The sequence below is a fragment of the Prionailurus bengalensis genome, chromosome A3, assembly GCF_016509475.1.
Source record: "Prionailurus bengalensis isolate Pbe53 chromosome A3, Fcat_Pben_1.1_paternal_pri, whole genome shotgun sequence".
Lineage (NCBI taxonomy): Eukaryota > Metazoa > Chordata > Mammalia > Carnivora > Felidae > Prionailurus > Prionailurus bengalensis.
The window spans coordinates 80427817-80452227 of record NC_057354.1 but is presented as its reverse complement, the minus strand read 5'-3'; the positions used below and the strand labels follow the sequence as shown (position 1 = coordinate 80452227).

The 24411-nt window shown below is 46.2% G+C and overlaps 1 long non-coding RNA gene across 1 annotated transcript; it reads right to left on the bottom strand.

Annotated features, from left to right (window-relative positions):
* Positions 1–1687: 1687 nt before the first annotated feature.
* LOC122496896 lies at positions 1688–24411 on the bottom strand. Its single transcript, XR_006300982.1, has 3 exons — positions 24344–24411; positions 5556–5620; positions 1688–1800 (listed from the first exon to the last, which is right to left on the bottom strand). It is a non-coding gene; the product is annotated as an uncharacterized LOC122496896 (long non-coding RNA).

Below are 24411 nucleotides of genomic sequence, written 5' to 3'. Positions count from 1 at the left end.
GACTGGTGATTTGTATTCTTTATCATATCCTTTAATAAACTGGCAAATGTAAATAAGTGTTTCCCTGAGTTCTGTGAGCAGCTCTAGCAAATTAATCCAACCTAAGAAGGAGGTCATTGGAACCTCCACTCTGCAGCCGGTTGGTCAGAAGCACAGGTCACAGCCTGGTGATTGGTATCTGAAGTGGGGGTGAGGGGCAGTCTGTAGGACTGAACGCTTAACCTGTGGAATCTGACGGCATCTCCAGATAGGTAGTGTCAGAATTCCGCTGGATTCTCGTGTCTGAGAATTGCTTGGTGTTGTATATGGGGGAAGTCCTGCACTGGACTTAGGTCTAGGAAACTTTAAAACAAATGGTGTTTGGGGAGCCTGGGTGGCTCAGTTAGTTAAGCATCCAACTCTTCATTTTGGTTCAGGTCATGATCTCATGGTTGTGGGACTGAGCACGTCAGGCTCCTCCACGCTGAGTGTGGAACCTGCTTGGGATTCTCTCTCTCTCCCTCCCCCATCTCAAAATAATAAAAAAACATAAAAAAGTCGTGATCACCTCATTTTTAAAAGACAAAGAGCCTGGGGTGCCTGGGTAACTCAGTTGGTTAAACATCCAACTCTTGATTTCAGTTCATGATCTCAAAGTTGTGGGATTGAGCCCCATCTTGGGTTCTGTGCTGAGAGCTGCGAACTGAGCATGGAGTCTGCTTAGGATTCCTCCCCTTTCTGTCTGCCTCTCCTCTGCTTTCTCTCCCTGTCTCTCTAACACACACACACACACACACACACACACACGACAAAGAGCTAAACCTTAGTGGTAGATTTAAAAAAGATGATCCACAGAGTTGTATTTCTTTTAATATATAAAAGGTTCCCTTTTTTTATTTAGGGTCAAACTGTAGGGCTCTGATACCAACCTGGCACATGTAGTAGCCAAAATAGATGAAGAACAGAAGACAGAATCTCTCCATAAATACAATTTTATAATCCAATAAAATGCAACCAAGTATGAAGGAAAAAGAATCAAGAGTTCTCACCCACTACTTTTAGGGGAGTTTCTTTTCCCATACAAAGGGAGAAAAGTCCTGAGGTTGAGTTTTCTAAACTATGTTAACAGTTCTCTAATCTGTCCACTGATAAACTCATTCAACTTTGGAGGTTGGTACCATGTGCTTCCTGCTGCCCTGGACACTTCCTGTGGACCACACTCATCACCTGAAGTGTCTGGGTCACCGGAAGACTACCTCAGTCCATTGCTGGAATTATAGGCTGAGTCTTGAGGCAAGATACACCCCCTCCTCTGCCCCCCAGCAAATAGGCCTTCTGCCCAGGGAGAGTCAGGAACCACAACACAGTTGGAATCAGAGAACAGAAGTGACAGAATCAGAATCAAGGTACTTCTTCCTAAGTTCATGAGTGTGTGATTTGATGGCACAGTGAAGTTTCTACCTCCAAAGGACAAGGTCTTCTACTCCCACCCTTTCTAGAGGCAGCAGCCACCCTCAGAACCTCTCTGATTGCTCTGCCCACAGCTGCAGTTCCCTGTTCTGAGAAACATTCTTGCCTTGAGCACCATGTGGAACCTCGGCATGGGGCTTAGGCTGGTAGGGGTTGAAGGGAAGGTGTTTGCAGAGGTCCATCAGGTCAAAGGCAGGTGCTATAGGCAGGCACTCCTGTGGTGCCACATTCTGACCCAGAGAATTTTCCTTCTTGATGTAGGTTCTAGTCACAAGCCACATGAGACCAATAGTCAACATGAGCATGACTGAAGGGAACCAGCAACTCCAACCAGCAGGTCCAGGTCAACTCCTGAAATACAAAGAAACATTTTTTTTTTTAAAGAGAACTAAATGATAGGCTTATATTCCATTACCTAATGGGCTCTCAAAAGTGCCTTCAGAGATTTATACTTTTATTCCCTGTCCCTAGCATATTGCCTGACACATTAGTAGGTACTTATTTTTTGAGAGAATAAACAAATGAACTGTTAATATTTTATCAAAGCCAAAGATAGACTTGGAACAAAATGAATCAGGTAATGTAAGGACCTTTCACCAACTTTTGCTACATAGCTCCCTCAAGAACCCTATTCATACGCAGAGTTAACTTTGAAAAATGTCCCACATCCTCTTGTGATATGGAATCTAAATTGCCTAAGAGCTAATGACTAAAAGTCTTCCATGTTAGGCATATCAGAAATTTATTTTGTCTATTTTCTCTAAGTAGGCTCCATGCCCAGTGTGGAGCCCAAACAGGGCTTGAACTCATGACCCTGAGATCAAGACCTGAGCTGAAATCAAGAGTTGGACACTTAACCAACTGAATCACCCAGTCACCCCTAATTTTGTCTATTTTTAAAAAGACAGAAATCATTAAAGAGACCAGAGAAGAACAAGAGCCAGCTGTATTCCAAAATGTATTCTATCATCATGTAACTTACTATAGATCCAAAGAACTAGAACTAGTTTGCATACCATCTAGAAACTATCGTTGGAGCAAAATCCACAGATGTCAGATTTCCAAAACTTCAAGATGGCTGCCTCACAGAACTTATTTCAACTTAACTCTTGTCACTGCCTACAGTGGACTGAATGCTTATATCCTTTCCAGATTAATACACCAAAATCCCAACCCCCAAGGTGATGGTATTAGGAGGTGGAATTGGGAGGTGATTAGATCATGAGGGTTGAGCCTTTGTACATGGGATTAGTATCCTTATAAAATAGGCCCAAGAGACACCCTCGCCCATTTCCTCTGTGTGAAGACACAGCAAGAATATGGCTAAGAACTATGAAGCAGGTTCTCATCAGACACTGAATCTGCTAGAGCCTTGATCTTGGCCTTCTAGCTTTCAGAACAATTTCTATTGTTTATACATCACCCAGGCTATTCTGTAATAGCAGAGTAAATAAAAACATTGCCTTATCTGGATACTTGGAGGGTGCAGGAAGAGAAAAAACATGAAAAAACTACAAATTGTATAGTCACAAGTAGATTCCTAGCCATAAGAAATCCATACTGAGTCTGTATTTTGTGACATATTCAATCTTCCTTTGAAATATGACAACTAAGAAACACACACACACACAAAAACCCAAAGAACTACGCAAATAGCATTGCAAGTTCACCCACCTGCCCTTGGGGTCTAATGGCATCTTTGCTGAAATGTCAACATCTAATATGCAAAGAGCTAGACGAAACCTTTGATGTCTAGTTGAATCCTTTGTTTCACAGGGATATTTGAGAACCAAAGACCAAGGTCCCACAGCAAGTTAGCAAGTTGAGAAATAGAAATCATGCCTATTGACCTGCCTGTGGCAGCACCAGGAAGTTTATATTATTTCAGAGGTCCCAAACGAATTACCATCACCAGCAATAACTCCTTCAAAAGGCTAAGGGCATCCACTAGTTCATTACCAATTGCTTTATGCCACACCTGTTCAGAAGAAGCTCACTCAATCCTGTGCAAGTTCCTGCCCAATTTCATCTTTGGTAAGAAAATGTCTAAAAGGCTGAGTCTTGAGGCAAGACACACCCCCTCTGCCACCCCCAACAAATCGGCCCTCTCCCCAGGGCATGACAGATGGAGCTCTGGTGAAACAACCAGATGTTCAAGTTAAATTCTACACACAACTCCTTTGATCGGAGTCAGGAATGGAATCCTTATGGAAGTATTCCAAAGCTAAAGCTTGCAAAAGAAAAATCAGCACAATGAAGATCCTCCCAGTAAGTGCTTTGATACCACGTTCCAAGCTCTAGAACAGTTTCTGGACTTTGTATGCTTCAGAGAATGTTTGCTTTGGTGTTTGTGGCCAGAGGCATCAGAATGAGAGCTCAACCCTGACCTGAGGATGCTACAGGTCTCACAAGTGATCCTGGCAGCTTATAAGCATACACACAAGAGGGCATCTGGGCAACCAGTGCCTTTGTGAGGAGTGTGCACACACAGCGTGCCAGGCTGCATGGGGTATGGTCTTCATACTCCTTTTGGAAGTGACATTAGTAAGAGCCAGATCTGTTCACACATTCTGCTCCATCATCACAGAGCTCCAGGCCAATTTTGCACTCATTCGCATCTAAAAATAGAAGAATAGACTACTCTGGTTAGTCTCACTATCTGGTCCCTTCTGCTGTACTATCCTCCAGACTATTCCAAAGACTCATCTTCTGCCTTTTTCCCACTCTTGTTGGTCTAAGCCACAAGCCTGCCTCAGAGCCTCAGCAACATCTATCTGGAGGCCTCTTCACCCTGCTGGCTAGCTGCACAGCTCTCTTCCACATGCCTTCTCAACAAGGTTTTCCCTTACCACCTTCAAAGAACATTTCTCAATAGAACAGATCAACTTATCAACTAATATACTCTGCAATTTTCTTGCTTGTCTCCTAGCTAGACTGTAAAGTCCATCGGGAAGGAATTAGTCTTTTAGGTTCACTGTTGAACTCCAAGTACCCAGGACAATGCCTGATCCATAGTAGGAGTGAAATAAAATATGACATAATTAGATGAACTAATACAGCCAACCCTTCCTTAGGCCAGAAGGCAAGCATAACTCTCCCATGATGATGACTGAGAAGGAGCAGCTCTCCATGGGAAATGACATGGACTAGCACTGGGGGACTTTTCCTATTTACTCAATCCAGGCTGAATCTTGCCTAATCTTCCAAGCATAGTAAATACTGACTGCCACCAGCAGCCAAGAGACCCATCAACAGCTTCAAGAAAGGGGAATCTTTTCTCCACCTCATGGGTTCTTAGTGCATCCTCGATGAGGGTCCTTAGCTGATAAGACAGAGAATCAGGCACACTCACTGCTTGAGATCTTAATTAAGCGTTACCAAAAAATATATGTGATATTCACGGCATCTTTTCTAGGAATGTTTTAGAAGAGAAGAATAGAGGGGCCCCTGGATGGCTCAACTGGCTAAGCATCCAACTCTTGGTTTCAGCTCAGGTCATGATCTCACAGTTCATGAGTTCAAACCCCACATTGGGGGCAGTGCAGAGCCATCTTGGGATTCTCTCCCCCTCTCCCTCTCTGCCCACCGCTCTCAAAATAAATAAATAAACTTTAAAAAAAATAGAGGGGAAGAATAGAAAACACAATCTAGATACCTCTTGGTAGAGAAATGTTAGTTTTTGAAGAGACTAAGATTAGACCATAAAATTATAAAACTATATCGTAGACTGTTGAATTCATTAACTTAGTTTGTTATCCAAACTCTAGTCCTTTCCATCAGGTAACAAGTCTTTGTTCTTGTCTGTATAAACATCTCTCTCTCCCATGAAAATTTAGCCTGAAGAGGTGGTTTTTAATTACATTCCCTGGGATGTTAATGGCTCTAGTTTACTGTATTTTACCAGGTTGTTCTCCCATTTACAACAAGGCAAGGGAAAGTTGTGTCAAAGTCTTATCTAGCACTCTAGTTTTAACACTTGATAGAATTTCCCCCATTTCGGGTACTTGGACTATATGTAAATTAATTAGGCTCCCCTGCCCCTGCCCCAGATGGAATAGCTACATATCAACACATCTCGAATAAACAACCAAACCTCCTGAACATACTTTTCCATTCCAGTCAGCCTGCCCTCCTCATTTGGGGATGAATAGTAGTCCTTTTCTCCAAAGATCTGTAAACAAAAGCAGAGATTGTATGAGACCACCTTATTACAGCTGGTCAAGACTCAACACATTCCTACCAACTGATTACGGAGGCTGCCTTCAGCCCCAGAACACAAGGGAGTGTTGTACCCAAAAAATCTGGTGCACCGCAGCCCTAGGTAGATAGCTGTGGCTTATTTCTAATGGAGTGTCTTTTTCTGAGTAAACTTTAAGAACAGGAGTTAAAGGCAACTAATCTGAGAAAAGAACCGCTAAGTGATAATTATCATTAAAGTCAAGTCTTCCGGGGCACCTGGGTGGCTCAGGTGGTTAAGCGTCCGACTTTGGCTCAGGTCATGACCTCGTAGTTCATGAGTTTGAGCCCTGCGTCAGGCTCTGTGCTGACAGTTTGGAGCCTGCTTCGTATTCTGTGTCTCCCTCTCTCACTACCCACCCCCCCTGTTTCAAAAATAAATAAACATTAAAACATTAAAAATAAATAAATAAATAAATAAATAAAGTCTTCCTGAGATAAGGAAAGAAACTTATTATCTTGTGCTCCCATTTTTTGACTATCTTTTGCATCTGCTACAGATCTCCTCCTTTTTAGTTATGAAAGAAAAGGGAAAACCCACAATACTACACATTTCACACTTCAGTGTGTGCACTTCATTTCTCTTATGGAGTTACGTTGTATGCACACAGGTTTGCAGATTTTCAGAGATTTGTATTGCTATAGTCTTTTAGTGGCTGTAAAGGAGTCAAGTAGAGGGTACCATAATTTATTTGATCTTGCTCATCACTCATATTTCTAACTTTCATTGTGATAATCTTGTGATAAATATAATGATGTATGAGTTTTCCAAGTTCCATCTTTCTGGGATTTCCAGAAGTGGGATATGTGGGCCTGAGAACCATTTGTTCTCTTGATGTATGTTACCCTGTCTTCCAGAAGGGGCATGATCATTTATAGTCCTCTGAGCAATGTCTCATAACCACTAACACTTGCTAGATTGTATTACATGCCAGGCACTGTTTTAAACTCTTCATATTAACTCATTTAATCTTCATAACAATCTTATGAAGTAAGTACTATTATTCTCATTTTATAGAAGAGGAAACTGGGGCACAGAAATTATGTCAGATCTTTTTACAGGAAGAAAATTAGTTAGAGGAAGAATCATATTATCAACTGAAGGTGAACAAAGCAGAGTTACCACAATCACTGAGGTCTATTAACAGCCTAAGGCTGTATCCAGCCTTAGGAGACAAAGAGTGTGAGATGGGTACTCCTTTGCACCATCTCAGTAGCTACGGTCCTTCCCCCAAACAGCTCAGCAACCAGTTGAGACATCCGGCAATAACACAGATATAGTAGTAGTATCCCAGTCAATTTAGGTCTTAGTAAGTTAGAAACTTTTAGAACTGGAAACTTTGTTAAACTCACATGCGGACTTTATAGAGCTAAGAAAACAGATTTGGAATGGGGACTTTGTCCAAAACTCTATTAGGGATGCAGCAGCTGGAACTAGAGCATAATCACCTAAACCCCGGTCTGACATCCCTCTTTCATGTGTCCCCTGATCCCAGCCAGAAAGCAGTCAGGGTATGGAGCACAGCTTCCCACCTGGGGGAGGGAGAGGAAGGCGGTGGGCTGGGGAAAGGAGGATGGAGTGGGGAGAGGGAGAAAGAGAAAATGAGAACGTGCAGGGGTGGGGATCCCCACCAGAGACTGCTGACCTTGTCACTAGAACAGGAAGGGTCTGTGGGCACACAGGTACTTAGTCCAGGCCTCATCTCCCCTCCTGCTTAATTTCTCTCACCACAGATTTTAACACTTTGGAAGGGTCCCCACTCAAAGACTCTTTGAGGAGCTCTGACTTAACCATCACTTTGACTAAGACGTCTGCCAGAGAGAGGAAACAAGAAACCCCTATCAACAAAGCATACCAATAATGCTTTAGTCTCATGAGCCTCATTGGGACTTTTAGCCCCGCCCTGCACCCCACCACCTGACCAGAAGCATGCTCTTGTTTGCATTTATGTTTGCGTTTACACTAGACTTGGGAATGGATTCTGAGACAATGGCCCCAGGGTCATGCTGCTATTCAGTTTAAACCTGATAAATACAAAAACTTAGACCCAATACACTAAAAAAGTATTGAGTTTGAGTATTTGGAAAGTTGAGGGGGGGTGGTGGCACATAGCTTGAAATCTGGATCAGAAAGGCTGATTTCTGATCAATTTCCTGATGGGACTAGTGAAAACAATTCTTTGTGAATATTCCCAAACATACAGCCTCTCTCCTGCTATCAGCTTACAAGATGGCTTTGGAGGATTCAGGTCTGTAAACATGATTCGTGGGTTTAGAATATATCTAATACTCTTCAATTTTGAAACCTCACCTCTCGGATTATGTTGAAATGCTAGAACAGAGCCATTTCCAGAAAGGGAGAAAAGTATCATTATATCTTCATGAGTCACGAGAGAAAGTAAAAGAGAAATTAGTTTGACCTTCCTATTTATATGAATCAAATTCCTATAGTGTTTCAAACTTAGTGCGGACATTGATAATGGTTTAAATAACAGATGAAACATAGACAACTCATATTCTGTGCCAGGGTACTAAACATTCAATATGCTCTGTATAATTAAATCAGTTAATCCTCACAACCCTATGAGGTGCTATCATTTCCATTTTACAGAGTATAAAACAGAGAGGTTAAATGACTTACCCAAGGTTGCACAGCTAGCAGGCTCCAGAGCCAGAATGTAAACCCAAGCTGTCTGGTTCCAGATGCTGCACTTAAGCCAAAGCACCTTGTGAGATTATACGTGTGCTTGACTTTCTTCTCAGCCTCGGTTACTTTACATATAAAATGGAGAGCCTATCACCCAATGTCAAGATTCTTGAGGGATTAGCAGCAGAACAGTATGAACATTTTATATAGTGGAGTCTCACTTGGAATTCACTCTTTCTCCCATGATTAAGATTTATTCTTTATTTCTGAGAAAAACTGAGTCAGAGAAACAATCATGACAGATTGGAAGAGACCCAAGAACCTGCCTACCACAACCACCCTTCCTCCCTTGTCTGGAAGGTCAAACTCCTTTCTCTGCTTTCTTTGGTCACTTATAGCAATGAGAATGCTGCTCACAGTGCAGTCTTATCCATTTCAGAATAGGGAGGTAACTTTTTCAACAGTAAAAAACAAACAAACAAACAAACAAACAAAACTTCCAACAGCTTTTCAAATACAACAGCTGCCAAGTTATCCCTTTCAATAATTTTCAAGACTCTCCTCTCCCCTTGATAACACTTCCTGGGTTCCAGCTTGACAAAGCTTGTCAAAGTTACTTTCAAAGTATGACATTCAGGCAGGGTATAAGTATAGCAAAATAAAGGAGGTTTATCACCTCCCTTGATCCACATCTTCTACTTCTATTAATATGACCTAAGTTTGTGTTCTCCAAACAGTGCTAAAATAGCCATGCCTGTGATACCATATCTCAACTCCTAATCCCAATTACCTTACACCCGCTAATGTTGCCTCTTGATACTAACTGACCAAAAAGAGGCTTTTGAGAAAATAAACACAGTAATAGCTCTCTAGGCCAAAGCAGAACATGGCCATGAAACCAAACTGTTACGGCCCTCAAGCCCAACAAATGATTGAAACAATCACAAGTCAGCATCTCAAAGGTTTGAACTGTTCTGAAGTCCAATTCAGTCAACTCCTGTTGCTAACTTTGAGGCTGATCTGTTTCCAACTCTTCCCACCTTCAGACTCTATAAGATTGTACTCCTACCCCTCTTGTGTTTGGGCATGCTTGAGCATCACTTCTGGACCACAGCACTTAATGGTCTATGCAAGGCAGACCCCCCACCCCAGAACTCTTCCTTTTTAGTGAGGCAACCAACAGCCATCAGGCTGGGTACCTGAGGGCCTACGATAAGCAGAGGTCACCTCACCTGCCCAATATGACAGACTATAGCCTCAGTGAGAAATATATCTTCCTTTATTTTTAAGCCACTGAGATGAGATGGTGGTGGTATTTGTTACTGCAGTATAACTTAGTGTGTTCTGACTGATACAACTCCATTATTAAATTATTAAAAGGAATGGAGTCTCCCCCCAACATTTCCTAGATCCTTCTTATACCACCTAGTATCTCAGAAGAGCTGACACCACCAAATACTTTTCCTTCTTTTTTCTCATTGGTCTTAATAGCTTTCTTGGAAGTGAAAATGCTTAGGATTATAGAAGCCCAAGTGTTAACTGATAAACCAGAAGGAAAACCTCATCCTAAGGTCTTAGACAACAGCTCATTCCAGCAGCTGTAGCAACAACATAGGCTATTACCACCCTCTGTGAGTCACTGCCCTCCAGCCTGAGAGATGAAGGGGCCACCTGACCCATGAGCCCAGAGCAGGGAAGGATAGTTGAAGAACAAAGAGAGAAAGATATTGTCAAGAACAAACTAAAATTCTATCTGGCCCTGCCATTAAGTTAAAGCTGTCTCTAGAAATAGCTCTCTACTGGGTGAAACTAGTTCATGGCAAGGAGAGCCGACCGGGAAAATGAGAAATTCCATAAACAGCCTCCCAGCAGAAACACCTCTAGCCACAGATGTGCAGTCACTGTTCTCATACAGGGCATGATGGGAAACAAATAGTGCCAACTTATTTAAAAAGTTACCAAATGTGGGGTGCCTGGGTGGCTACGTCAGTTGAGCGTCTGACTTCAGCTCAGGTCATGATCTCATCGTTTGTGAGGTCTAGCCCCGCATTGAGCTCTGTGCTTACAGCTCAGACCCTGAAGCCTGCTTTGGATTCTGTGTCTCCTGCTCTCTCTGGCCCTCCCCCACTTGCACTCTGTCTCTCAAAAATAAAGAAACATTAAAAAAAAAAATTTAAGTTACTAAATTGCTATAATTTTGCTTTCTGCTCTGCAGAGTCCCCAGAATGCCCAAGTCACAGGACTGTGTGGGGTTTGCCTTCCTTTCCATGAATTACATAGTCACTTCAAGGGAGAGACCCTCCTCTATCCCCCCACACTTGGGGAGTCTAGAGTATTCAGCACTTACATGGAGTACAATCAGCTTCCTGGGCTCCCCTCTGACCCCTGAAATGCCCCAATTTCAAACCATGGGATTTGAGGGAAAGAAGTTGAAGTTCAACGTGATAGGATTCTAAAACCTAATATTTTGGCAGGATGGGGTAGGGAGTTGTCAAAAGATGGAAAAAAAAAAACAAACCAAAAACCTGTACCTATTTTCCAGGAAGATATTTGGGAGGGAATAACTGGTACTCATGAACTAATTGGATCTCCCTGATGGAAATACACAAAGCATCCAGAACTGAGAAAATGCCTCTAGAGCATTTTTAAAAGACTTTTCCCCTCACTCAAAGACCTTCTCCACCAGGATTCCACAAAGTCTCATCATAAGCTCTTACTCAGTTGGATTTATCATTGTATTTCCTGAAGTTCCTAAGAAGATACTCCAAGGAGAGGGAACATTCATCCAACTGTTACAAGCTATGAGCCAAGAATGTTCTGGGCCCTAGCAATAGATACACTAGTGAACACATCAGGTGACCTGTCCTCATGACACTCACATTCCAGCGAGGCACACAGTAAACAAGAAAACTGCTGATAGCAATGAGTGCTCTGAAAGAATTAAACAGGGTGATGTGACATTAACTGTTGGTGGCATCTGAGCTGAGACCTAGAGGGACAAAAAGGAGTCAGACAGGTGAAGGGCTATGGCCACTAACAGAAGTCAGGAGGTTAGGCTCAGTGCGGGACGTAGCACAGGTACGTTTTCAGGAAGGGAAGGGAAGGCAAGCAAAACCTCGGACCTAGTCCTCTCAGGCATGCCTCCTGCAAAGCAGCACTTCAAACCACCTGATGTGAGGTTTTCGACCTTGAGTAGCCCTTCCACGATCATGCGCAACAGGATGGCAGTCCCCTGTGGCCAGTCCTTCCCACTTGCCGCTGTCCACAAGCAAGACTGTGAATGAGAAGGCATCAATGATTGAATTCTTCACCACTCAGCTGGGGAAGGAAGCACTGGGGGTTTGTGCCTTGTGTCCTGGGCTTGTGTTGGGACAAGGGTGTGGTCCCGAAAAGGACTGCTGGCGCGTTACCTGCAGCCCCACGGAGCAGGCCGTGGAGCCGGGTGACAGCCTGGTACTTGGTACCACCAGCTAGAGGGGCTGGTCCTGTTCAGTTTGATGTCCAATCCCGACTTCCTCAGCACTTCTCTCCAGGGGCTCCTCTTGGAGAGATCTGCTTCCCCAGAGGTTAGGTGAGGAGTCCAGGCTGTCTCCCATGGTTGACCTGTACAATTTCTAAGCCATTTCTCTAGCATTCTCTTCAAGGGCAGCTGCAGACCCTAACACTGTATCCTCCATACTTGGAAGGAATGGAGAGGACTTTGAGGGCCATTCTGAAGGAGCTGACAGCCGACAATTCACCAAACCATCTGACATAGGTTTACTCTACAATTTGGGGTTCCAGAAAGCAGTAGTGAGCAGGACTTCCGTTAGACCCCTTTCTCCATCCAATGCCTTGTTTAGCTGTAGCCTTGGGGCTATTAAGGTTTCATCTATGAACAAAAGATCTTCCCCAACAGGTAGAAGGGGAAAGGGGGACAGATGTCCTCTAGCCCCCAGGGCTTCCTCATCCGTCATCCTAGCAGGCCCCTCTGCCCTTCTGCTGCTCAGCCCCATGTTGGTGACACTTGTGTCTGAGATGGTTTCTAGCTGCCACTTTGGGGTCAGGACAGAGTGAGGTTGTAGGGAGTACGAAGAATGAAGAAGGAACCAGGCTGTGGAAGACCCAGCTAACGAGTCATAGAGAAGAGCACTATAAAGGCAACCTTATTCGGACAATGGGCTTGTGCTTTAGGGACAAAGCTACTCACTTTTCAGAAGGCTCTCAGCTGACGTGTCACCACCTCCAGAAACTTCTCACCTACTTCCGCCAAACTCCTCCCTTCTCTGGTTGACCGCAGCGCCCTGTGAGGCTTTGCAACGGACAGTAGTCACACAGTATTTGTCATGTTGCTTTTGGGCATCACTGGGTTGTCTCTAACACCCTCCTGTGAAAACCTGACAGTAGAAACTGGCTGCCTCCCAGTGGCTGCTGCCCAACAGCACACTCAAATGCCTGCTGGGTGGAGTGTGGCTGTGCAGTGTTCATAGCCTCTGCTCCAGAACAGAGAGGCAGAGATCTCAGGGGCTGATTGTGCACTCATTTCCCACCCTGACTCACACCTGGGAAGGTGATGAGGGAAGCAGACTACCCAATCCAAGGTTTATCAGCAAGTAAGGCAATGGTAACACCTGGAATACATGGCAAGGTCTCTAAGAGGCTCCTCATGGGCCTTCCACCATCCTGACGCAGGGTAGCATGTGAGTCTTTGCTGACTTCATTTACCATTTGCCTCTTCCTTACCTCTGCCCCTTGTCATATTTCCCTGGAGCCTCTCACCATGGCCTCAGTTCTCAGAGACCTACACTACTAATCCTGGCACCAAGTAGCTTTGAGAGAATAGGCACGGCCCAACATCTAGGCTGTGTGAGAGCCCATCTCTACCGTGCAGTGAAGCGGGTCTAGGCACTCCAGGAAGGAATCCCCAGACACCTGTATAGTGCTGAAGCAGAGCACCCTGAAGAAAGCTGGCTACAGCCTGATCTCCTCACAGACACTGGGAGTTTTATTCAATTCTGCAGAAGTTAGAACAGCCAAGTTTAAGCAGACATAGCAGGAAAAGTGAGAGAATACGTGCCTCTGGCACTCTGGCTAACCAGGAGCTCTGAAGGACTGCCCCACTTACAGAACCAGATCCTGAGTAGTGCAGACACAAAATTTCTCATTTGGAAGGAGGGGGGCTCTATGCAACCCTGCCCTGCCTTACTCTCCAAAGAAAACCAGGAAGGGGTTAGAACAGCAAGACCTTACTAGAGACATGTTGTCCTGAAGGGGGTTATGGACAATCCTGGCACAGCAGCAAGGTGGGGACAGGAGTCTGGGACTCCTGCTATGAGGAGAGCCCTGGAGGGGCTGGTGTGCTTCCAGGTTGGTACATATCAGCCTACAAACAAAAGTGCATCTTCTTTGAATGAAGGCCTGCCTGCTTAGGCCTAGAGCAGGAGTCCACAAACTGTAGCCCTAGGACAAATTCAGTTGCTACCTGTTCTTGTACATAAAGTTTTACTTTAGAGGCACCTGGGTGGCTCAGTCGGTTAAGCATCTGACTTCGGCTGCTGGCAGCTGGAGCCTGCTTCAGATTCTGTATCTCCCTTTCTCTCCCCACACCTCTCTCTCTCTCTCTCTCTCTCTCTCCTCTCTCTCTCAAAAATAAACATTAAAAAAATTTTTTTAAGTTTTACTTGAATACATTAAGCCCATTCATTTATATGAATGTTGGAAGTATTCTACAACTTGTCCTGCCCTATGCAGTAGCCACTAGGGACTCATCACTACATGCTTGCCCCACTTCATCTCAGACCAGAAGCAGAAGGGCAAGCCCAGGTTATGAACATTCCCTAGGAGGGCTCAGAATCATGGCTGGAACAAGATGCCACACAACCTGCTGCTGTGTGCCCCTACTACCTGGGGATGATGTCCAACCTCAGGAACTCTCAGCTCACTAAGTATTCCTCGGGGGTATCTAAGGAATCCCAGGACAGGACTTCATTCTGGGTCAGCTGGAGACAGAAGGGAAGGACAGTAGAAAGTTCACTGTCTACCTCCATGGCTTCTAAATCCAATCTTGCCAGAAAATACACCAAGAGCTGTCTTCTCTTTTGTCCCTTCTCCTAGGGCCAACACAACAGATGTCCAAGGCAGAGTGGGTACCAGAAGCCAAGCAGTTGAGGGTCAGCCCCCTCATGCAGCCACCAGATGGCCATGCAGGTGAGGACAGTGGTCCTCAGCACTGGCTATGCCTTAGAATCATCTGGGAAACACGTAAACATCCAAATGCCCAGTCCCCACCCCAAACTAAGTCAGGATCTCTGGGCATGGGACCCCGGCCTTGGGACTTTTAAAGCTCCCCAGGTAATTCCTATGTTTAGCCAAAGTTGAGAAAAGCTTCTGTATTCTCTCCTGACTTCAGCCCCTTAGAAAGGTCAGTGTGGACATGGTAGAGTTCTCCATCTTACCTGAATCATTCATTTGGATGATGGTCTTAGTGCTTGGTTGTCCCAGGTTGCTCATCTCTGAGATACAACCCCATACAGGGTAAGAATACTTATCATGATACCTCTAAGACCTAACTGGAAGATTTTATCTCTGCATTGAATAGTGTTGTCAGCTTTGAGTTTCTTTTTTTTTTTTTAATTTTTTTTTCAACGTTTATTTATTTTTGGGACAGAGACAGAGCATGAATGGGGGAGGGGCAGAGAGAGAGGGAGACACAGAATCGGAAACAGGCTCCAGGCTCTGAGCCATCAGCCCAGAGCCTGACGTGGGGCTCGAACTCACGGACCGCGAGATCGTGACCTGGCTGAAGTCGGACGCTTAACCGACTGTGCCACCCAGGCGCCCAGTCAGCTTTGAGTTTCTAAGAAGGCCAAGAACCATGCCCCCAGCCCTGACCCTTATGACAGAGTTTGGTTGGAAGCAACACTGTGTTGGAAGCTGGTGGAAGTTCCTTGGGGGACAGAACAAGGAGACTCAGCAGTCAACAGCAGGGCTTGGCAGGGCTCTGATTTTTAGTTCCTCATGATTTCCTGCAGTTTGGGGGTAAAGACAGAACTAGAAGACACCAGAATAAAAGAATGGATCCTGGTCTTAGGGGTGTCATGACTTGATGACTACCTCCTTGCTCATTTCCTCAAAGGCAAAAGTCCCCAAATGTTGTGACAACATAGACTTTGTACCCATTTTGTGAACACACCTGACTTGTTTGTGTCCCTACAGTGTCATGCACCTGTTCTTCAAGAGCTCTTCTGCCTGTGGCACTATTTCTCTGCCTGACGTGTTAGCCTGAGGTCAGTGGCTAAGTCTTACTGGGCTGTACCTCCTGGAGCCATAACTCTGGAGGGGCTCCAGGAGCATTGAGGGGTTGGTAAAATATATAGGCAGAAATGTTTGGAGAAGAGGAAGGCTGTTCTTCCCCTCTCTCAGGGCTCTTTTGAGAAGTAAACACGATTAACGGGATGGTGGGCAGCATGCTGCAAGAGTTCAACTTGGAGTAGATATTACGAGTGTCACTCACCACTATCCAGGGGCTGGAAATCCACAGGAGACATGCCTCACAGTAGGAACAGGAAGCACTTGTTTTCCACAGAGGCCTTTTCTCCCCCTTCTCCCCCACTGCCTCACTTCCCCACTGATTTATCTAGCAAATAGCCCCAGGAACCTACCACTCTGCTTCACCCCCCTTGTCTGGGGTAACTAAAGGGGCTCTGAACAAGTTGCTGATAATGCTGTTTGGAGGTCTGAGGCCAGCCCTGCCCCTCACTCGAGCATAGCCATGAACCACCCACTCCTGCATGGCCCCTTCAACCCAGGCTTCCTAAGAGCAACTGGGTGGCAGGCGGGCTCTCCCTGCAGCAGGAACTGGATGGTTCCTGCATATTCACCTCCTTCTCCTAAGGCCTGAATGCCTGGCCAGACGTGGGGCTGGATCTGAAGCCTGATTGTGGACATGGGCCCGGCCCTGGCTCTGGGGAGCTTCAATTCCAGCCATCAGGCAAGAGAGGGAAACCCAGGGGAGGAAGGTGGGGGTGGGGGCTCCCCTACCTCTCCAAGCAGCAGAGGCCTGAGGTCAGACACAGCCTCCACTAGCTCCTCCTTTCAAGCATCCTTGGCCTGAGGGGTGACTAATGGGGCACCTGTTCTGCATGATCCAGCAAAGGGCAGGATGCCCCTCCACAGGTGGACTTAATCAGTACGGGGGGAATGTATGTCAAGAGCCACGGGGGATCATGTCAAAGCTAAGGGAGTCACTTCATCCCACCCCCAGCCTGTCAGCTCTCACCAGAGGCTGAAAGGAGAGGAAACAAGCCTATAGACTCCTCCTTATTTACTCCTCAGCAATCTTGCACCCAGACTGGGCAGGGCTAAGGCTGGGGATTCCCCTGCAGTGAAAACAAGATGGATCTGCAAATTGACCAGGGAGTCACTTGGTCCCCTTCCTCCCTGCCCAGTGCCTCCTCATCCATCAGCTCTCCTCTGAGACATCTGTATACCCTCTCCCACAGGAACCTGCTGGCAGGAAACCAGGGGCATCCGTTGTTGGCACCTTTGTGTGATTTCAATCCTTATGTCACCTCTCCCACCATGCCTTGGCCTCTGATTGGAACAGCAAAGCCTCGTGGCCACACTTTCCCTGAACTGAAGAACTCCAGGCATGGTGAATCTCTGGAGGAGATATGGGAGTGGGAATGGGGTGGGAGGTGCAAAGGCATCCTAGGGCCCTGAAACTGTATCATTGAAGTGAATCTTGTCAGCTCAGGCTCTGCCCCCCTGAAAGTATGGACATTCCTCACAGTTACATCCTTGGTCAAGGTCGCTCCTCCCTCCACACTTCTCTCGGGGTCATCTCTATAGCATACAGCATGCTTACTGCCATCCATGCCCCATACCTTCAAATCCTTACCTCCACTCTGAGGTCCCCGAATATCATGCCTGCGTATTGGGCTGATTTCCACCCAACACATAGATCTTCTTCCCCACATTTCTGCTCCTTCCTCTAGAGCTTGATCAACAGTACCCCCACCCACCCTGGGATCACCAGGCCTAATGCCGTGAGCCATCCTGACCTCCTGAGATTCTCTCCCTTGCTTTCCACAGCTGTTCTACCTTGCATGACACCTGCTGTATACACCCCCATCCTCTCCATTCATTCTGCCATTGCCTTAGTTGGGGCCCTGGAATGCTCACTTGCCTATGGTAATATTGCATGTTCACTGTGACTTTGGGGACCCCTTGCGCATGGTTTTTCTGCTTCGTTAAAGATTATTCAAAAATAACTTTGGTTTTTCGAAATCAATGTAATTTTTGTTATCAAAAACTTTCTTTTAGCTTTTTAAAAAAATATTTAATTTTTATTTATTTTTGAGAGAGAGAGAGAGAGAGTATGTGTGTGTGTGTGTGTGTGTGTGTATGTATGTGAGTGGTGAGGATCAGAGAGAGAGGGAGACACAGAATCCAAAGCAGGCTCCAGGCTCTGAGTTGTCAGCACAGAGCCTGATGCGGGGCCTGAACTCACGAACCACAAGATCATGACCTGAGCCGAAGTGAGATGCTTAACCAACTGAGCCACCCAGGAGCTGCTAGCTTTTTTTTAACATGAAGAATTTAATATAAAGAATCAGTAAGTAACCTAAACTTATGGACTCTATCACCAGTAATTATCATTCAGAGATAATTTTCAGCAAGTAGAGCTTTTAAAGGTCAAGAGCCAAGCACTTTCAGGTGCCATTAAATATATATTCTGTCTTCAACCATGTTTAAGTGGCACATTGCTCATTCAGGGACATTAAATACATTCACATTGTTGTGCAATGGCCACCACATCCATCCACGAACTCTCTTCATCTTGCAAAGCTGAAACTCTGTACCCATGAAACACTAACTCCCCATTTCCTCCCTTTTTGGCCCCCGGCTCCCTCCCTTCTACTTTGTCTCTAGGAGTTTGACTGCTTTAGGTATGTGCTATAAGTGGAGTCATGTGAAGCCTGATGAATCCATCTCAAGCCTTTGGCTTTGACCTCTCCTTTTGCCTGTAATGCCCTCTCATGACTTTCAGACTCCCACTCATCCTTTTTTTTTTTTTTTTTTAAATTTTTTTTTTCAACGTTTATTTATTTTTGGGACAGAGAGAGACAGAGCATGAACGGGGGAGGGGCAGAGAGAGAGGGAGACACAGAATCGGAAACAGGCTCCAGGCTCTGAGCCATCAGCCCAGAGCCTGACGCGGGGCTCGAACTCCCGGACCGTGAGATCGTGACCTGGCTGAAGTCGGACGCTTAACCGACTGCGCCACCCAGGCGCCCCTCCCACTCATCCTTTAAAATCCAGTGGGTCTCCTCCTCTGAAGCATTCCTTGACAATCAAGGTCAAGTTCATAACCACCCTCCCACCCCTTGGCATTCCCCACTGACCTAGCAAATACTTCAGTTTGCAGCTATTTACTTACATAGACGGAGCTCTATGAGGCCAGAGACCTTGTGTCTTTTGTTCATCACCACGGCCTCAGCACCATACAAAGCCAGGCTCATTAACTGAATGATGACCCTGTCTCTTCCTCAGCTCCATCAATCAAAGACCAACAGATGCCCTGGGGTACCATCCAGGACCTCTCTACTGCCCTGGGTTCACAACCTTTGTTTTTCATTTCACTGGGTTGGGAAAGGACAGTTTAGCTGCTTCCCAGGGATCTGTGCAAAGTGCCCTAGTGGCCAAGACAGCTTCTTCCCCAACAAGTATGGTGACCTAACTATGGCCACTGGCCAATGTCTTTGTTCTACAGGGGAAGTGCAGACAGGGTGCCCACAATCAACAGATCCTGCCATAGATGTGCAGCACTAATTGTCTCTCCCCAGCCTGGCCAAGAGGGAGAGCATGTGAAATGCCTGAGTGAGGCCTAAAGCGACTCTGGCCTGCGCACACCTGCTGGCTCTGGGGTGGCCTGCGGGCTAGACTCGGGCCCCTGCAGTTGCTACCACTCTCCCAGTCCAGTGTCAGGCTGGTGACTGAGCCACTTCATATGTCAGCAGCAAGCCTCAACTGCTTGTTCCAGCTTTCTGTTTGGAAATGCAGCAATCTCCGTTAAACTCCACACTGGACAGAAGCAGCAAGTTTCAGATTATCAGTTCTGGAGCCTAACCTTTCTCTCTGAGGGATCAGTCCTTGCCAGAACTTCAAGCCTCAGTGAAGATTTATTTCTATTCAGGCCCAGTGTTGGAAGCTCAGGGGACAGGCCTTCACTTACTCTCTGGCTAAGAGAAATGCTTGGAGGCTGACGGTATGTCAGGTCAAGCAGCCCTGATTCTGGCTGGGGCAGAGGCTAATCTTTGCTAAAAGAGTGGCCAACGATAGATGGTCTGCATCAGAACTGCTGGGCAGAGAGAGGTTTGTTTGCTAACACACAGATTCCTGGGCTCCACCCGGAGAACCCAATAATCCAGTTCTGAGCCTCTGGGGAATGAGGGTCCATAAAGCTCCCTAATTAACAAGGTCCCACCCTACTCCCAGGCCATTTGTGTGCTCACTAAAGTTTGCAAAGCATTGCCCGCCTAGTCTAGCAATAAACTCAACATGCTTCACTTTCCTGGAGCAGGAAGAGAGAACTCATTTCTGCCCCAGGGTCCAGATTTCAGCAAAGTAAGTGTCACAATCATTGAATCACCTCCACATGAATGCAATGGTCGTGTATTTGTTTCAGAAAGCCCATGCATGGGTGCACATGCGTGGGTGTGTGGATAGGTGGTCTTTGTCCTTGAAGGGGGTAATAGAGGAAGATGCAAAGGAGGAGACAAGAGGAAGAGAATGAGAAAAAAAAAGGGGGGTCTCCAGTGCGACTACTGGAGACAAACTAAAAGCCCACAAGCCTTTAGCCCATAGGGTCAGAGGAAAGATGAAGATTGACAAAGGTCCTGGCTAAAATATAAAATTGCATGTCACAGCAGAGCTAGATCCCAAAAACATAATACTGAGTGAAAGAAGGTGTCACAGAAGAACAACACAGTAAGTTCCAACTATATGAATTTTTTAAAACTAGCAGAAGCAAAGACCATATTGCATAGGAACACATACATAGGCTGTAACACTGTAAAAAGCAATAAAGGAAGGAAGGACCCGGAATCCAGATGGGTCCATTGCACCTACCTCAGTGAGAGAGGAGACCACAGGGGACTTCAAAGGTACTGACACATTTCCATTTCTTAAACAGTTGGTGGGTAGGCACTTAGATGTGGTTACATGTACCTAATGTGTATCATTTTGCGTAGATGATACACTAAGGTTCTTAAACACACATATGAAGTAATGAATAGCATGAATATAAACATGATTGGTTCATCAAACTTGGAAATACTAGGAAAAGGCAGCACCTTCTAGAATTTGTGGCAGGTATGGCTTGAGCGAATAAGAGGAAGTCCCATTTACCAAGGGGACTGTGAATGATCAGCACTTGTTACTGACTGATCTTGCCTCCAGGACAGGGATGGGCAGGTAAATGAGGTCTTGGGGACATGACTGGGAGAGGAAATACAGCGTCTAGGGCCACAGAGCATGGGCTGAGAGCCGTGAAGCAGAGCTAGGTCCTAGGGAGATGGAAGGCATGCCAGGATCAGCAAATCCAAAAGGGCCAAAATGGGAAGAAGGAAGTCAGACTGGAACCAAACAAGTGAGACAAGAAGGGGAACGGGAGGGGGTAATCTGAAGGGGCCAGCCTGTAGGGATTCTCTGAGCTGCATTTGTGCCCCGTCTGGGACTAAGGGTGACCTGGTCTGTGACAAACTCCTAGAAGCAGACCTGACATGAAATGGATGTCAGCCCCAGAAGTGGCACCAGTAGACAGAGCCACAGATGGCCAAGAGCAGCCCCCTGCAGTGGCCCCATTAGCCACCCACCGTCAGGGTCATAAGCAGCCCCAGAAGGAACCTGTCCTCTCTCTGGCTCAATGTAGAAAGCCCTTCTCCATCCTGCCACCAATTCCCACGCTCTGAGTATTCCAGAGGCTCAGGACCTCTGGAGGGATTCTGTCCCATTGTAAATAGTCATGGTCTCCTATCAAGTCCTCTGTTCTGAGCTGAATTTCAGCAGATCCTGCTGAAATGTCACTTCTGCTTTCAGGAGCCATGCAAAATTAGCCAAGTCCCTCTTGCACCCACCAGGTTAGCAGGACTATGGGTCCTGGCCGATAAGCAGAACAAGGTCCACGGGGAGGCGTGGTGCAGCTGACACAAGATGTGCCAACCTGACTGCCCCTCAAAGAAGATCTTGGCGCAGTCGGCAGACAGCGCCCAGCTCCTTTGGGGCTGGCTGAGAGTTGCCTCGCCTAAACCGTACCTACATCCAGCAACTGATCACGAGCAAGGTGTCTAAACACTGGCCGCTGAAGCCCCCACCAGCAGTTCTAATGGGCTACACCTGGCTGTGGGCTCGGCTTTGTCAGGACCGCATCACGGCATCACCACCCTCCATGCTCAGTCCTGCTTCAGCTCCCTGACCTCCACAGGTGTTTACCCCTAACGAATGTCTTGCTCACCAAATGCCAACTCAGCACCTGCTCCCAGAGGGTCCTACCTGCTACAGAGAGGGATTCTTTACTACAGATTGAAGAGGAGGTCATTTTGGACCCTCTAGCAAAGAAAAAAAAAGGCTGTTTCCATTTTCAGATACCTTATTCTTCACAGCCTTTGCTAAGAGTCTGGGGGTTTCCGTTAGAGCTCCTTCAGAGCAAACAGGAAAGGATTTTATTTAGGAGAGAATCCTCTGCCAGTCTCTAACCTGAGCAGATTGTTCCAGTGAACAGTTCAGAACGGGCCAGACTGCTCAGCTCCCTGCCCCTGGCAGGGGTTGCAAAAGCCATCAGCCTCTTCTTTCTACTTATTGATGTCAGAATGGGATTTGCCAGCACAAACCAGCAGAACAGCCTGGCAGTTTCCACTTACTCAGAAAGGGTTGCAAGTTCAATTCCTCTCCGGGTCCCAGAATTCTCAAAAGCAGCAGCTCCGTGGTTCTCCCTCCTCTGGACCTAGAGCACTGATTGTTCTTGCCCCATTTTGTACAATTATTTATGCACCGCTGTAGGACCATTCTCAGGCTGCTGGCTGGTCGGGTCATTTACTTATCCCTTGTATTATTATTTTCTTCCAATAACAAAACAGCAGCCAGCTAGGAACTCCTCATCCAGATTTTTTGTAGGAAGAAGACTGTGCCAGGCTTCCTCCCAGTGTGGCTGCTGGGTTAAATTATAAGGAATTATAAGGATTTTTAATCCTTTCTTTTTAAGTGACTTTTACTATCACCATCTCTCTTTTTTTTAATTAAAAAAGAAATTCATTGTATTCATTTCCTATCGCGGCAGTTACCAATTACCATGCATGAAGTGGTTTAAAACAATCCAAGTTTATCATCTTACAGTTTTGTAGGTCAGGAGTCCAACATGGCTCTCGCTGGGCTAAAATCAAGGTGTCAGCAGGGCCCTATTCCTTTTCCGGAGGCTCTAGGCAAGAACCCGTTCTCTTATCTTTTCTAGCTTCTGAGGGTCACCAGCATTTCTGGGCTCCTGGGCCCCCTTCCATCGGCAATGGCTGGTGGAGTCCTTCTCCTAGGGCTCCGTTCTCCTGTGCCTGTGCCTGTGCCATCCCCCCATGGTTAAAGACTTCTGTGATTACATTTTTTTTAACTTTCTTTTTAACGTATATTTTTGAGACAGAGAGAGACAGAGTATGACCGAGGGAGGGGCAGAGAGAGACAGAGGGAGACACAGAATCCGAAGCAGGCTCCAGGCTCCGAGCTGTCAGCACAGAGCCTAACATGGGGCTCGAACCCACAAACTGTGAGATCATGACCTGAGCTGAAGCCGGACGCGCAGCCGACTGAGCTGCCCAGGCACCCCAAGACTTCTGTGATGACATTGGATCCACCTGGATTATCCAGGCTAATCTCTCTTTCTCCAGGTCAGCTCATTAGCAACATCAAGTTCACCTGGAAACTTGATTCCCTTTCCTCATGTAACCTTACGTGTTCACAGACTCTGGGGAGTAGAGTGTGGCCATCTTTGGGAGGCCATTATTCTGCCTATAACATATATGTCCATTGTAGAAAATTTGGAAACACAGGAAAAGTATAGAGGAGGATATATAAGCCACTTCCAATTCCACTGCCCAGAGAGAACCAACAGTTTAGTCCTCGGTTAGTCCTTTTTCTTTGTAAACTGGATTTGGATAATACTATAGGACAGGATTTCTATGCTGTTTAATATTTTGCTACATTCCACTTTTTATTGGCTATCTAGCACTCTACTGTGTGGATATACTATAATTTATTGAACTTAGTTAATCCTCTGGGGTAAGACATATAATTTATCTCTAACTTCTCTTTATGCCTAGTAGGCCTGTAGTAAACATCCCTGAAGCTATGTCTGTGTATTCTTAGCATACATTTCCTAAAGGCATCCGAAGACTGGGTGACCATATCATTTGTCCTGCAAAGTGGGACATGTTTTGAGAATGAAAAGGGGTAAATTCCAAAAATTAACAGTAACTCATAACGACCAACAAGGCAGGACTGACCTGGGCATGATACATCCTGCCCACCTGACCTCCTGGAATGTTGCAATGATTTACATTCGCACCAGCAGCACCCGAGTCTCCTCGCTCGAAGTCTTTGCCGAGATTGCCAGGACTCGCCCTGCCCCCCGTCGTATCTTCCTAAAACTGAAAACCACACCAAGGCGAATGCATGCTAACTCTCACTGGAGAGGTGGCCGTGGCAGGCCCGTTTCTTGTGGCAGGGAGAGGACAGCCAAGTCATTCTTGGCCCTCGTTGCCAGGGATTTTAATTGAGGCGAGTCTACTTTGGTTTCTGGTCCAGGTACAGACTGGACTAGCTTCAAGGCAGTGGCGACTGACCTCCCTTCCCTGCACAGGGAGGCAGGTACAGCCTCAGCTAGAAGAGGCACTTTCCCACACAGCTCTCCCCAAGCCCGGGCAGGTGTCCCTGGGGAGCCCCACAACAAGACAGTATTACCTGAGCAGATTCACCTGACAAACTCACCTGAGCAAGAGACACTGACCCTGAAGAGCCAATGGCAAGAGCTTGAAGCTGCGGTCAGGCAGTTTCCT